This window comes from Acanthochromis polyacanthus, chromosome 23, assembly GCF_021347895.1.
Source record: "Acanthochromis polyacanthus isolate Apoly-LR-REF ecotype Palm Island chromosome 23, KAUST_Apoly_ChrSc, whole genome shotgun sequence".
Classification (NCBI taxonomy): Eukaryota; Metazoa; Chordata; class Actinopteri; family Pomacentridae; genus Acanthochromis; species Acanthochromis polyacanthus.
This window is the reverse complement of record NC_067135.1, coordinates 13313071-13329743: the sequence shown is the minus strand read 5'-3', so window position 1 is coordinate 13329743 and position 16673 is coordinate 13313071.

Sequence of the window (16673 nt, the reverse complement as noted above, 5' to 3'; positions counted from 1 at the left end):
GTTACATCCAACCATACAGATAGTTTGGTCTCTACAGCATGTTCTGCTCATATTTTGCAAAACTGCACTTATACAAAAGGTAAATATTCTATATGTTATCAGTCTGTCTTGATTGTTTAGCCACTGGCCACAATATAAGCCGTACTTTAAAAATCTATTAATATTCCGGTAAATAAACACAATTTAAAGGATGACGAATGAGCTTTTAGCAGTTTTTGCTTGTGGCAGTACCCAGACAGCTATCACTGGATGACTTCGATGCTGAAGAAAACAAGTTCTGGAGTTGACGTTGAATTTTTTTCTGATTTCGAAAAGGATTGACGGACATCGGAGGTGTTATCTTCGGAAAGTGTAAGTCACGCTGAATCTAAATATGTTTATTAGGGCTCGGTGTATGAATGTTGATGCAGATTATATCAATCTGGTGTGAATGTCGTTTCCTCAAATCACTTCCTCTGCTCCTTTCTACTCTGCCACACCACAGTTAGGATAGTTACCTTTGTAGGGATATTATATAATTTTTTGTTTGCTTTGGGCAAATTTAACCAAATAATATACAGGGTGTCCATACAGTTAGAATTTTAAGAGTTTATTACAAAGGCAGTTGCTAAATATCTTAACCAGATTTGTTTGGTTGTAATCAGTGGTTGTCAAATTTGTCTTTACCTCATTTAATACACCTCTATGTGGCCACCTTTAGTTGCACGAAGTACATCAAGACGGTAGTTGATTTCTTGTCATGTTCGCTGTAGCATGGCCTCATCAATGGTGGCAGTTGCATCAGAAATCTTTGGCTTCAAGTCAGTAATTTATCTTTTTTCAATACACGATATCTTTAACATAACCCCATAGAAAGAAGTCCAAGGGAGTGATATCTGGTGAACATGGTGGCCAAGGACTTGGCCCATCCCTTCCAGTCCACCGGTTTGAGGAGTAACCATTTTTAGGGTTTCATTTAACAGCACCTCTTTCACCAGCAGGAATACCTGAAACACACGATTTCAATGTGATTACAAACTTTAATAAACTGTGATTACAATAAAACAAATCTGATTCAAATATGTTGTCAACTGAGACTTTATGGACACCCTGTAAGACATAGTACACACTTGTGTTTGACCTTATAAACATGCAGATACTTGCAGGGTATGTCCACACCGCCCTTTGATCAACAAATAATGTTGCAACAGAGAACCTTAGAAGGAGAAGGAAGCCGCCTCATCAACATCCGGTCATAAGAACGATAAGACACACACTGTTGGTATTAAAAGCAGTTGTCTCAGGCTGACTTACTGTTCTCGGCTTTGATGGACGGCAGGACAAAGGGGTTCTTAAAGCAGCTCAGCCTGCACTAAGGGACTTTGAAGCCTCCGCCTGAGGGAAGAAGCTGGTACTCAGGATGAAGGACATGAGTGGGATCAGAAATAATTTTTGGGGGCCTGTCTGATGACGCTTTCGTCAAAGACACCCCTGAGAGTGGAGTACTGCCTCACTCCTGTGATTTTCATGGCTCTCTGTGTTATCTGGGTTTTCAGCTGTACACTGAAGTTGCCAAAGCAGGCAGAGACGAGGATCCTTTCAACTGTGACGTTATAGAAGGGCCACTGGTTGCACATATTGCACTGTCAAATTACAAACTTAAATATGACAAATCAAGACACGGGAAGCAAAAGTGAAATCCGCTTGATGGTCCACGACTTCATAACCGGCGCATCAATACACAGCTTCCTTATTAATATACATTAACGTGGCGGGGGTCTGTGGAAGCCTCAGAGCTCCGTAATGAATGCGCCGACATCAACCTGGCAGGAATAAAGAGGAATGCAAAGAGGAAAGCGGGATAACTAATCAATAAGCTGCAGTCTTCAGGGTGGACTGTGATTAACGAGGGGACAACAGACAGGCAGGATGGATAATGAGAGCGCCGGTGATGGAGGGGTGGATGGAGAGTGGATGGATGGATGAACAGGCCACAGAAGACTGGAGACAGATGGAAGGGGAGCTAACAGATGGAGAGATGACAGGAAGAGCGGAAAAGATTTTGTGAGGCGGAGGAAGGGGGGATGAAGAGTGTGGATATAGTGTAGCAGTTAAAGTGAGTGATTGCAGAGCTGCCCCCTTTGTTAAAACATTGTCTAAACACTGCTGCGTGTTTGCACAATGGTTTATAGAATTGAAATGCCTTTTTTTTCTTGCCTCAGTGTGTGTTTTCTTAGCAGTAACCCATTCGAGGTTTTGATGAAGTCTTCAAAAAAATCGACAGTTTATCAACTGAGCAGATAATATCACAGAATGACATTTCACAGCTGAAATGCCGCCGCTCTTGTGTTGTTAAAGCCATAAAACTCTCAGCATCGGTCATGTAAGTGTTCCCATAAGCGTATAATACACAAGTGTAAATGCACAGACATGTTAGGTTTTGAAGTTAAAGCGTGAAGCAATCAAAAGATCAACTAACCGAACCATCAAATCACACTGACATGCTCTTTTTGTGCAATATATGTGCTTTGAATGCAAATTGTTACAATGAAACATTGAATAATCTGTGTTGTTCTGAAAATACATTAAATAATGCTAAATAAATCAGGTTAGATTACACTTTTAGCTGTGAAATGTTCATTCACATCCTATGCAGGCTGTTTGTTTGCATGTGTGACTCTGCAAAACTGTAGCTAAATGAGCGTTCATGAAAGTAAAATGAGCACAGAAGTGGAAGGTTAACGCTGAGTGTGGTCACTGTTTTGTGGGGAACATTACCCAGTCCAGTGGAATTAGTGACACTGCATCGCAGAGGAGCTACTTGATGCATAAATGCACAGTAAACACATGGTTTATCAGACTGTAGAACAATTACAAACATATATAGCACCACGCTACAACCTAAGGCACTTAACATGTTAAGTAGGGTTGCAGGATTTTTGGAAAATCTGCAATATCTAAATATGTTTACACTGATCGACATAGCATTATGACCACCTACCTCGTATTGTGTTGGTCCCCCTTTGTGCTGTTACCTCCTCTGACCCAGTGGGGCATCCACACAGGACCAGTAAGATTTGGATCTGGGGAGTGTGGAACCTGGGGGAATACCATAGCTCTGCTGTGCTCCCCAATCCACTCCTGAGTAGTTTTAGCTTTTAGGGTGCATTGTCCTGCTGAGGGTGGCAGCTGGCATCAAGGACTGCTGTTGCCATGTGGGGTTGGTGGGTTACTTGACCTACAATGTTTAAGTGGGTGGTACATGTCAAATATCCACATGAATGTCAGGACTCAAGGTTTCCAAGCAGAACATCACATTATAAAAAGATGACCGATGTTATTCACTTCACCTGTCAGTGGTCATAATGTGGCTGATCGGTGTGTATGTACTAGCAGTCAAAAGTTTGGACACACCCTCTCATTTCATGGTTTTTCTTTCTTTTCATGACTATTTACATTGTAGATTCTCAGGACGCTAGAACGCAAATCTCGTTCCGTGAGCTATCGCGCGATTTCGGAACGAGATTTGCGTTCTTGTGTCCTGAGATTTGGATACAGACCACAACAAAGAGCGATCGCCAGGTAATGTGGAGGTTTTCGTTCACTTCTCATCTCTAGTATGTTGTGGGAGACTCATTGAGACTATCTGAGCCGGTCAGTGTGGGGCAAAAGCACGTTAGGGTGGACTTTGACGCGGGGGGGCCAGCTGCCCCATACTTTTCGCTAGCCGAGCTGCTAGCTCAGCTGCTAAGCTGCCTGCCTGGCTAAATACTGGAGCTATGTCGAAAATTCATTTCTCCATCACTGACATGTATGAAATTACATATGGAAACAGACCCCAGGTTGAAAAAAACTGAAGTTCTCCTTTAAGAACTGAAAGTCAGTCAGTCCAGAAAATTGCAAAAACTTGACTGTATCCCCAACTGCAGTCGCAAAAACCATCAAGCGCTAGTTTTGTATGGGAGTTATTCTGTAAAAGTAAAAACAATATTTTAAAAAGACAAGATTTGGATCATTTCTTATGTGGTGTCGCACTGGCAGAGGCATTCGAAATAGTATTTATCTTTAGATGGCTTTCAGACTTGGCTTTGTACTCAGGACTTTGCATCCCTGTTTTTGGTCAATAGCTACATTTCTGTAGCTCAGATATTTCCATATAACTGATACTGTGTTTCTTGCAACTAACCCTTCCTTTTTTAGAGTTTCTCTCCTGTTTCTTGCTCACTTTGCTGTGCACATGCGTGTCAATAATTCGGTGTCATGTATGTAAAGTAAAACTGGCAACTATGAGCAAGAAAAACTTGTTGCATGATGCTTAAGTTAATTTGCATCACTTAAAACTGCGCCTCCTACGACGCGCACATTGCAGATGGTGAAGCAACATATTGTACAGCCCGAATGTTTAGACTCTTATTTGTCATGCAGCACCATCAGGACAGCGTCTGACAGCTTCTGCAGAATATAAACTACCCAAAAAAATACAGCTCGAGTCATAGAGGGCAATCTTCAGTGAAAGTAAGAACAGACAGTCCTGGAGCAGATGGTTTGGCCGCCATGCAACCTTGATGTCGACATCATGGAGCACATTGGGAAAACTGCATAAGTGCACCTAAGAGGACTGATGCCGTTTTGAAGGCAACAAATACTGATTTAATTAGAGCTTTTTCTGTTCAGTCCCCATATTAATTGGGGTTTGTCTTTACTTTTTATAGCATTGTCTTTCAAAGCATCCTCACTTTCCATTCCTGTGTCTACCTGCAGCTTTTTTGAGAGCAGAACATTTGCTGTCTAGATTTTAAACAGTTTATATATTTGAACACATCCACAGTAAAAAAAAAAAAAAAGTGCAAATTTTATACACATACATAAAAAACTAAGCCATGGAAAAATAGTGTATGTTGCTGTGCAGTTAGTGTGACTCACCGGATGTAGACTGTGGTTTTAAGCCAACGTATAGGATTTGGATTATGCAGTAAGGCAAGACCTGCTAGGTCTTTGCAGCTGATTATCCATTTTAATGCCAGTGCTCATCTCCCTGCATGCAAATATTCGACCACAACAAGCTAAGTGAATCATAAATTCTCCTTTATTGAGCTGATAACCTTTTTCCGCCTCTAAATAAACCATATCCGCAAGTCTTGGAAACAAGCCCATTTCCTTAGCTTGTTAAAAGCTGACCTTTTGGAGATACATGACTTTTACTGGACTGCAAGTATCACCGGCTGAATGGGTCACAGCTTTGATTCTGGCAACATATTTCCACCAACATGCAATTACGTGTCCTATCGAGCGAGATAGCGAACGTTCTCAGCATAAAGCCAGCAGCTACATGACTGAGCGATGACAACACAGATGCTAAAATCATCTCGGTAGAATGTCTGCTACACATGAAATGCATCACATTTTAAAAATAGCACTCCGGTTTAAAATGCCACATGTCATTTTCTATCAGTTCTGCAGGTAAATAACTCACATGTCAAAAACCAGCAAAACGGCAGAAAGACACTAACCTGAAATAGACCTTTTTCACTGTGGTCATTTAGTCTTGTTACAACAGTAAAGGCTTTAATAACTTTAATTATGGCTGTAGTTCATTTAGGTTTTCCAGCTGAGCCCTCTTTGACCGTCCTGGCTCAGCTGGCACAACTAAATGCAGCCAAGCCATTAATGATGCTATTAGCTACATCTTCTGTGACTGATAACATTTCTAATGGTTTTGTTTGGGTTTGACCTGCTGTGACGAGTTTGAACGTCCACCACGGGAGCAGTATCTAATTGGTAAAATAATTATAGTCTTAGAAAACTTAATTGAATTAATCAGACACCGCACTTGTAAGAGCAGCAGAAACTTTTCATCACCTTATTTAGCAAAGCAGCATCTCGGATTAACCAAATCTGGATTTTTGACGTAAAGAAATTGTTTGACAGTTTGGTAAATATTCAATTAATCGTCATTCCCAGGGTGTGAAATATGGCAGTTTAGTTTAAAGCATTGGTGTTTGAGTTTGAAGGAATGCTGGCCATCTAAATAACAGGAATTTAACCCAGGAGACTGATGTTTGTGTGCCACTTCATTTTGACCTAATTTCACTCTGTACTTCAGTTGTCACTTGACATCTACTTAAGTTTAGGCACTAAAACTACTTGGTTAAGTTTAGGACTCAGTTGAGAATAATTGTCTATGCACTCATGGCATGCCTAGCTGAAAAAGGAATCAGGTTGCATCATGTACATACGGAGAATAATTACAGATGTTCCTCTCCAGACTAAAAGATTTGAAGATTATTCTGCTAGGGATATTAATAATTTAGTGTTAATTGTTTAATTGCTGTTATTAATTTACAAATAAATTACCAGATAAGGCTGAAAACGAAGAGTATACATGTCAGAAAATATGCTGTTGGTTAGCTGTAGTAAATGGTTGCACCACCAGGTGGAGCCTGTTAGTGTATAATATTGTAGCAGCTCAAAAAGGAGGTAACTGAGACTACCAGCAGTTTAATGTTGGCAAGCAGAGAGCGTTGTGGGAGTTAAGCTAGTAAAGGGCCACCATGAGAAAGTCTAGTGTGATGCCTAATGTCTGCCGGCCAGAGCTCTCATTGTGTAGGTGAGCTGTAGTGCATAAGGATAGCGTATGTCGTATGAACCTATTCAAAGCAGTTTCATCAGTACATGGAATAACGTCCACTCAGTTCATACATGCCAAATCACTCACTACACTCAGGATTATTGTGCCAGAATTCGCAAATAGGAAACAGTGCACCACCTCATGTGGCATCATGGGGCAGCAGATGTAAAAAAGACTGAGACTTTGGTACAATACATTTCTGTAGCGTTAAATTTACACAAGAAAAGCAGAAGGCTAAATGAGTCTGGTGGAAGAAAGGGTTGAAACAATGTGATCAACACTTTGTCTATTCTTTAGCAAGATCTGGAGGTGAGATTTTAGCAGTTTTAGTGTCTGTAGCGAATGATAGCCAGAGGTGGGGTTTTTAGAATTGCTTGGCAACACCGTCCTAATTTTAACTCATAAATAGGCGGTGGCTCTGATGAGTCTGCAGGCAGTTCAGGAGGTTTACGACTGCATCTGTTAACCCCTCACATTCCCAGATAATCTGGGCCAAGCATCAGCTCAGACCAAGATCTTCATTAGCCTACAGCTGCTGTAGTGTGAATTCAGATGTGAATCCAAGGGCAAAGCCGCCATATGGGACGAGTTGGGAGTGAGATCGGTTTTGAAATTCTGTATGCTTATTTTCTTTCTTGCTGAAACTTGTATAGGAAAATTCATAGCTCTTAAGTCTTTGTGCTAAGCCTCGCTGTAGACATCAAAGTGGTATCGACTGTCTAACATAATATCTGCGAGATAACAAATAAGCCCATTTTCCCAAAATGTCAAACTATTCCTTTAACAATAAGCAAAACCAGTAAGCATTGATTTGGCGGTTTGCAGATAAAAGGTCATCTAAAAGTCATCTTGAAACTGGGCCAGAAGAATTCAAACAGGATATTATTGTCGTCTGTGTAACATACGATTAATCTGTATTTTGAAATTGGTTGATACTGTAAAGCTAACTGATTTATAGTGATGGATGAAGGATTTAAGAGCCTAAATTTAAACTGTCTAGTGGGGAAATCTGCAACAACCATAAGATGTAACATTTTAAAAATGATGAATAGAAGTGAATAATGTTCCAGGTGACGCAACCTTACAGGTGGGTGAAGACTGAGATAAAAGCAAAGCAACGATCTGAGGCAAAGAGAGGTCACGGGGGAGGAAGAAAAGGAGGGTGGGGGAATAAGGCAAAGGATGAGATGGATGTGAAAGAGAAGAAGAGCAGGGAGATGAAAGCGAGAAGTTTATCAGGGCTGCAGAGAGGTCGAGAGCAAGGAGGGAGAGGTGACAAGAAGAGATAGAGAGACAGAGCTGTTAGCCTCCCGGGTGATTTATCGAGCCGCTGGGAGCTCTTTGTGTGAATATGTGTGACTGTAAGTGTGTGAGAGACGCAGTGGAGAAAGGTGGAGCATGAAACAAAAACACAATGAAAGAGAGCCATGAAAGTAGCCGAACCTGTGGGAGTCTCAGAAGAATTGATGTGTTTGTACCGAGTGTGTGCTCATGAGTTCGTTTGTGTGAAGCAGAGAGTTGGGAAAACACCGGATGAAATATGAGTCAGACATCAGGAGAGAAAAAGTTCACTGCCTGCAGGTGTATTTCAGTTTGGTTTTAAGCAAAACGGCCGGATGTACATGTAACTGTGTCTGGATGACTGCATGAGTGTGAAAGAAGCAACAACAGCAGCTTGGAAATGCTCTTTTCATGCTGAATTCCCTTTCTGTTAGCTTCAGTAATTACTAATGCACCAACTGATGCTCATGGAGGATCTGAGCTGTGAAACGATCAGCCCTGAAAACAACTTTACTTAGCTTTGGAGGTGCTTATATTTGTGACGTATCCAACAAAGCAAACACCCATAACCTGCTTCCGTCTGTCTCACTCTCTCAAGCTTATTGTAGGTATCAATCCAATGTTCATGTCATTTCTTGTTTTTGTAATGTAGAAAAAGAACTTCACTGGCAGCCACTTTAATCTCACAAATCTTCACCCACCATTTCTGTCCCTCAAAGGTTTACGAAAGCACATGAGACCTCCTTATTTCTCATTTAAATTCAGCTTGAGAAAGATGTCCCCTTTTGTTAATATTAAACTTCCCGTCTTGTCTTGTTAGCAAAGACTTTGCCAGTGACCTTAATGCTCTATTGGTATTCGGGAAATATGATTGTACAGAAAGTCCACATCCAATGCAGAATAGTGGGGTCTTATAACCATACAATGCAGTAAAATAATAGTTTCTAGAAACCTGAAGTGTCCCCAAAAACTCCGTTAGTTACGTGTGTAGTTGATGGTGATGAAGAACTTACGTAGATGTTGTACTTGAGTAGGAGTTCTACAGTGTAGAAATACACTATCTTCTATCTTGATGTATAATATTACATCTTTTTTGTTGTTGTTGATTGCAATTTGTAGCTAAATCTGCAAAGTAACTGAAGTTATCAAATAAATATAGCAGAGTAGAAGCATGAGAAAAAAGAACAAAGAACAAAAGGAAATGGAAAACTCAAGCACAAGGAGCCTCATTAAAACTGATTATTCTGTCCAACAATCAAGCTTTTGAGAGTTGGCAATGACACAATGTGGAGGGAGCTCTGTTTGTTCTTGTGAGGTGGGTAACATTAGTTTTGCTTCATTATGAGTAAGATTTCTATGCTGTAGAAGACTGAAACATTAGCCCAGCTGTTTGGGGGACCAGGCTTCAGAAAGGCAACTCAAGCCTGTTTGGCTAAATATTTCAATATCAATAATCTTCTTTAGAACAGAAAACTCCCACCCAAGCCTTGGAGCTTCAATAAAAAGCATATAAGCTCTTGAAAACGTCTCATCCAAGAGGCCTCTTCAGTGAGATTTCCTCTCCACAGAGTCAACAAAAAGATCTCAATAAAACAGCAAACAAAGCAGAAAAGAACAAGCGTACCAACATTGTCATTTCAGGATTTTCTCCAGGCCCAGCAATACCCTGAGACAAGAAGTGGTTCACCCTAAGGACAAAACACCCACACAATGCTGTATATGCAGTCCAATGCAGAGGGGAATGCGCAAACCTAAACAACAGCTCACCAGGACTGGACTCGGCATTAACCTGCATCTGAAGGATAAGGGGCTCTACTTTAAGGACAGCAATCTTCAGAAGCAGATGACATGGTTTGAGAGCAAAGTGAAGGAAGTCATTCATGTAAACTAGAACAACCATGTCTAAACATATCTATAACACCACTTACCAGGTACTTACAATGCAGTGTTGAGATCCCACCCAGAAAGTTTGCCAACTATTGCCCCATCAGGTAGTCAGAACCGAAGAAGCCTCTTGGATGTGAGGTGAAACATCTCAAGAACCTAAAAGAGAACTCTAGTTGCTTATTGCTGAATACCATGACCTGAATAACGCAGAATCTACCAGACAACTCTCTTTGAGGTTAGGCAATGGTTAATAGAAACCAGCATTGGCCTTCAATTAGACCTGGGAAACAAACAGCAGTCCAAATTTTGGACATTTTTATTTTCCTCTCATCCAGCCAGTCCTTTGTTTCTTCCTTTACTCCTTTCTGGTTGTGTCATAATTCCTACTTCAGCTGTCACTTGATTGTAAATATGTCATTTCTGGGCCAAGACAACAAATGCTAGTTTCATGTGAATGCCCCCCAAAAGTAGCTATTTTTTTTAGTGTCTTCTATTAGGAGACAAAATTTGGAGTCTGGAGGCTTCTACCTGCCAGTGAATTGACAAACAAATTGAGTTGCTGTAGGTGTTGTTCCCAAGTTTATTACCTTGTTCCCTGAGCGCTCATGTTGTGGCGGAACGTCGGCACAGTCGGCCGTGTTCAGGAACAGACATGAGTTCTAGATTCTTGCCAGCACTAACATTTTGCTTGGTAATAGCTGCTGAATACCCAACAACAACATCAGCCGCCGTCTAAGCATTTAATACAGACTTGTTTGTGATAACAGCAAGTGCCTCTATTTTGGTTCGGCCTGTTGTTGCCGCACTTGGTGGCACTTAATTTAGCTTCACAAAGACGAGCCAAACTGTACCAGTGTGTGTTTTGAACAGTAGCATTGTGCAGTGGTTGCCCTGTGACTAGCCCCAATTGCTGGTGTGAATATAAATGAGAGAGAAAGAGGGTTTCCACTCAACACAAAGGGCGACGAGATGAAGAAGAGGAGGAGGAGGACGAGAGGAGGAACTGTTGCTTTAGGCTGTTTTGCCTCCTGCCTGGTTTTCTCCCTTTGGCGATGTTCAGCACAGTGCAGAGAAGTTGGACATCTTCCTCCCTCTCCTTTCTCTCAGTGTGTCCTTGTTTCTCTTTTCCTTACGTGGCAAACTTCTTTATTTACTACTGTCCCTCTGTTCTACTGTTTCCTATGCCCTAAATCCCTCCATTAATCCTCCCTGCTTTTCTCCATATCTCTGTCCTGCTATCTCCGCTTCCCTCGCTTGACTCTGCAAACCATTAAAGACTTTCACTCTCTTTTCAGTCCGTGCTTTTCCTCCCACTCACTGCGGCGCGATTGTTGACTGATCTGACTGTAGCCTCAGATTAGATACGACCCTGCAGCTGTAATCAGCCCTCAGCGTTCCTGCTCCTCACAGATAATCTGCTTGTGTTCAGGAACACAAAAATCTGCCGATACATCTGTTTTCCACCGTAATGCATTTATACATGTACACCACTGTGATGCTGCTGCCGGCGGCTCAGAGTGGAAAACACAGCAGTGATGGAACGAGTGAGGTAAAAGTAGCATTATCACAGTATCAAAATACTACATGACCAGTACAAATCCTGCATTCAGAATCTAATTTAGCATTATGGAAAATATGCTTAATTGTTTTGTTGCTTAAATGAGATAGTTGATACCACTCTGATGCCTGGACTGAAAATGTAAAACTACAGCTGGACTAGGTCTTGGCCAGGATGGAAAACTTCCTGAATTCTACACCGGTTAATCAGGTACTGATTGCAGCTTCATATTTACTGCATAGATATGAAGATTGTAATGTATTTCTTTTCCATTCATGCTCAGTGTTGCAGTGTTTTATCCCAGATGCACTTGTGAGCACTAATTTAGTGAACTGCAGGTTGGGGCCTCTTTCTTTAAAGTTTGTTGAGTTTGCTCGGCACAAAGCTGTTCTGTTAAACTTCAGACCTTCTCTCGTATTTAAATCTCCTAATGGCCTGATTTATTGCTTAACATGGGTAGACGTCACACTACCTTGAACTTTAAGAGGACTAGATTCAAGTACAATCCAGCTTTTAAATGAAAGAAACTGGAAATAGCTTTCAGTTTAGGCTTTATTCAGGATGTTCAGGCTTAATTATCTGAAGTTAGAATTTCCTTGCCTTTCCTTAACAAGAAATCTTGATATTAGTAAGACTGCTTGATTATGAAATTGCAACATATAACCCTCCATTGGGGGATTGTGCCACTTACAGTAACATTTTAGAAACGTTTGCCACTTACTGGTTTCACCCAATTCAAACATGTCAACATATATGTGAAAGGAAAACCATCTTACGTTCCAAATTTATTTATTTACGGATTCCTGCTTCACATCAAATTATTTCACATTAAACAACCAAAACATGTCTTAGAACTTTATTTTATGAGAGTTATGAAGAAAAGCTAGAAATGATGGGTTCATTGTTCTTGCAGTGTAGTTTGCAAACCATAGACTGTATATATAGTGGACGTAGCATCTGGCTCCAGAATTGAAGCCAACCTGGAAGTGTCAAAAACTTGCAATATTACACCGTCCGCTAGGGTTGGCTCCAAAAAGCTTTTGCTCCATAGACCCCAATTCATTTTTGGAAAAAATAAAATTTGATAGACTGATTTTCTACAGCTCAGGATTTTTTTCCCGTTAGTTTTCATGGTCAAAATGAGAGATCAGGTGGCCGATCTTGAAATAAATCAATACTGAATTTTAAATAAATCGTTAAAGTTGGCAGAGCAAGGGGGCGTGGCTATACTTGATAGACAGCAACAGAAGCCTCTGCGGTAAAATGTGGGCAGGATAAGAGAGTCCTCAGCCAATCCTGCCCCGAGTTGCTCTCCGGTCCAGTCTGCTTGATGACGCTTTTTACGTCACTGGCTCCAAAAAATCCAAAACGGCGACCAGGAAGTAGCAAAATCCGGGCTTCATTTTCTCGGTGTTGAAACCAATGGGTGACGTCACGGTTAGTTTACGCCTGTTGCAAACTAGTTGTCAACATACTATGAAGACACCGCTTGACTCCGCACTACCATCTGCTCAGCTACATGTGCTGCAGGTAGTGTTGAGAATATTGTAAACAATGGAGGTAGAGCTAGTCAAACTGAATTGTTCCAAGCAGCTTTTCTGCATTATATCCTATTAAAAAAAAGCTTCATAATTGGACAACACGTACGTTGATACCAATATATTTGTGATATCAGTCAATGATATTGGCTGATCTATCAGTTGAGCTCTATTTTTAACAGGATTTGTGCCTCAAATCATTCTGTTTTAATGTAGGAGGTTGGCAAGCTAACATGATTATACATATTAATTGTTGATTTATCATCTTAAATTAACAATCTCAAACGTAATGTAATTATTGTTAACTTTGCTGTCACAGGACTAGAATATAGTTTGTCACTTTATTAAATTGCATTTAGTCATTGTGCTAGATTATAACCTACAGTCATCTACTCACAATTTGGATTTCCAGAGACGTACTAATATAAATAGATATATGTATAGTCAGTGAAATTGTGTTTGCATACATTTTCCACCAGCATTAGGTTTGGTATTTTTCACTTGTTTTCGTACAATCCTGACTCCTATCTGCTGAAAAGACACAGATCAGCACTAAATGGCAGTCTTTTCATTTTGATCCCACAGAGCCTCTCTGTCCATATGGTGGAAGCTTGCCGTCTCGTTTTGTCACGTCATCGGGGCCAATGCTGCCTTCCAGCACATTAATATTCATCAATATAGCTTTAATCTCTAGAAATTGGGTTATTGGCAATGATACCATGAGTCTCCTCTTTCCTCTCTGTCTCACGCTGCTGATCGACTCCACTCCTGTGTGTTTGCCTCTGCATAATTCTAAAAAGAGATGGAGGGAGAAAATGCAGATACATGCAAAAAGTAAGGATTGGAAAGAGGGCAGAGAAGGAAGTAAGATGGAAAGAAGCAGGAGGAGGAATGGAGTTGTTCCAGAGAGAGGGGAGGCAGAGGGGGTAGGAAAAAAGAGAGACGGAGCGAAAGAGACAGCTGTGACGTCACGGCCACTTTAAGTAGGTCAGGCATGAAGTTGTGATGTCACTTACACTGGAATCAGCCCACCGGGCCAATCGCATTCAGGGACACACCCCCTTTTTCCGCCGGCACAGGAAAACAAACTGCACCCCCTCCTCACCCCGTTTTCTGCAGCTGTCTCAGATCACACTCGTGCACACGCCCAGTCTCACACACACGTATTCCTGCCGCCATAGACGCTGATAGTAACAGTAGACTACTATAATCCCTAAGGAGAAGCAGTAACTTTCACTTGTCTCCCCCTCTCTTCTCGGTTGACTTCCTCCTTTTCCTCCCCCCTTTGCTTCCTCAGCTCTCACCAAAGCCTCTTTGCTCACTCCGATGGCAGGAAAGAAGACATCTGAGACTACAGTGGAGCTATTTCTGACGTTCTTTTGACTTTTAGCATCAAACAAATCCACTTGCCCTTCATCAAGACTTGATAGCGATATATTCAAGTCTCGGTTTGTGTTTGAGATGGTGTGTGTGTTGGAGTCTGAGCTGTGGCAGATTTATAAAGAGCCAGAGCCTGAGGCGAGCTGGCAGTGACAGAGGATGAAAAACCTTGTCGGCTTACTTTAACAATAGGTTTATGTTGCCAAGGCAATTTTACAATGTTAGAAATGGGGAAAAGGAGCAAAAAAGATTAAAAGGAAAAAAGAGAAATAATAATAATGTGGGTAAGACACCAGTGAGCTCCATTAGCTGAGGTCAAACTGGCAGGAAAACAGTCTGGAGAATTCTCAAATGAGGCAGTGACATTAACTGGGAACTTAATTATCGCTGTAATGCACAACTGAGTTGATTTGTTTTCTAGAAAGACAAAGGGCTAAGGATGTTCCCTTATGCTCAGAGTGCAAATGAAGCACAAATATGAACAAAGAAAGAACATTTTATGGTGCAATAAGTGCCACGGTGACACCGACTCGATTAGTTTTCATCGTCAGTGATGTAGACGCTGAAAAATCACTGTTTTCTAATTGATTGCTTTTTGGTTTCTTCTAATTTCAAATGGTCCTAATAAAAGTTTATCTTCAGTTTAACTGCATATTTGTTGCATGATGACGTCCCAAGTCCAAAATGAAAGCTGTCGCAGAACAAAAAAGGTGATCTGGGATGATTTGATGGCACACCACAGCAGCACAGTGCCGAAATTCGAAAGAGAAAACATACAGGAGCTATTCAACAAAATAGGCATATTGTGCATGTTTACTTGTCTCCTGCTCTCTGTGCTCACAGATACATTTGAATAGAGTCAAATCCACAGTAATGCTGTGATCACCAGTATATTTTTCTGTTTCTGTTGTCAGACAATTGAACTCGTAAGAAGTAGTGACTGAGGCCCCGTTTACATGACAACGTTTCACTTGAAAACACTGAAGTATTTCCTCTGCCTTGTTGGGTTTACACGACAGTGGAGTGAAAAGAAGTGTACATTGGAACACAGGAAGGACTTAAAGCGCTGTAGTGTGGATGCCAGGGTGGTAGTCGGCGATGTAGCTTTGTAGAGGCACACCCCACATGACCACTACCCATTCTTAAACAGACCAGAAAAAGTACAACTGCCGATGTAGACGTGATTATCTGGCGTATATATTGAATGCATCTTCGCGGATTGCAGTGATGGTGCTACAAATGCACATTTTGCTGACGGAGATTCATGAAATTCAGTAGATTTAGCGGCACAAGTCCAACACGGTGGTCTACAGCGCCATTTTCTGTGTAAACAGGAGGCCGCAACACAACAAAACCTTTGCATTTCATTCTAAAACCGTTGTCATGTAAACGGAGCCTGAAAGGCGACCCTGCAACATAAAATCGCAACGTTGTCATCCATACGTGAGTTAAAGATGACTGTGCTATGAATTCGACAATATCTTCGTGAAGTTCAAAGCAACTACCAGCGTCAGACAATTGATTTACAATACAAAGAAAAGGAGTTGCTTTACATGGTCAATGCTTGTTAAATATCCACTGTACCTTGTAGCACATCTTACGTTTTACTTGGTTAGGGGGTTTAATAGAAACTTCTTTTGGAGTTGCAGATATCAGTTTAACTCTACAGTTCTGCTTTTTAATACATCAACCTTAAAGTTTCAATCAATAGAAAAACAGTTGTTAGTGACAGCCCTCTTGCCACAGTCAATTTTTCCGTACTACCTTGGATGTCTGATTGCCAGCTGTATCACATTTTCTATGCACCTTATTTTTCTCGTCTCCAAGCTGCATACACCTACAGTCTCACTCAGGGACGTTACATTCGACTATTGGGAGCTCAGACTTTTTATTTGGTGCTCAAAAGACGAACTGAATAGACTGAAGAAAGCAGAGAGGCACTGACTGAAGGTGAAGAAACGAAGCAAAGACCAGATGTTGTCAGCACTGAGTAAAAGCTGTGAAGGCAGACAGGAAAGAAAATCCGTAAGCGAGATGTTGGTGTGCACACTCGCGACTGTTTTATTTACGTTTTGCAATCGAGATAAATTAAATGAGGCGATACTTACTCTGCAAGAGAGATCGAGTGCGTTGAGGGGATGAATTGAAACGCTCTGCATAAAATGTGCAGACGAACAACGCTGTATGTCTGCAAATCACAAACGCAGAGAAGCACCATTCATAATAATAAGGCCACATGAGTAATGCACTGCAAACTCACCCCGTTACATAAGCATGCAGTCAGAGCATCTGTGGCGCTCCATGTTATTTATTACCATTCATCATCTATTTGGGTTTTGTCTGCACAACCGTACTGCACTTCACTTACTCTTTCACGTTGCTTTTTCTCCCTTTGTGTCCGATTACACCGAGAAGGAAAGAC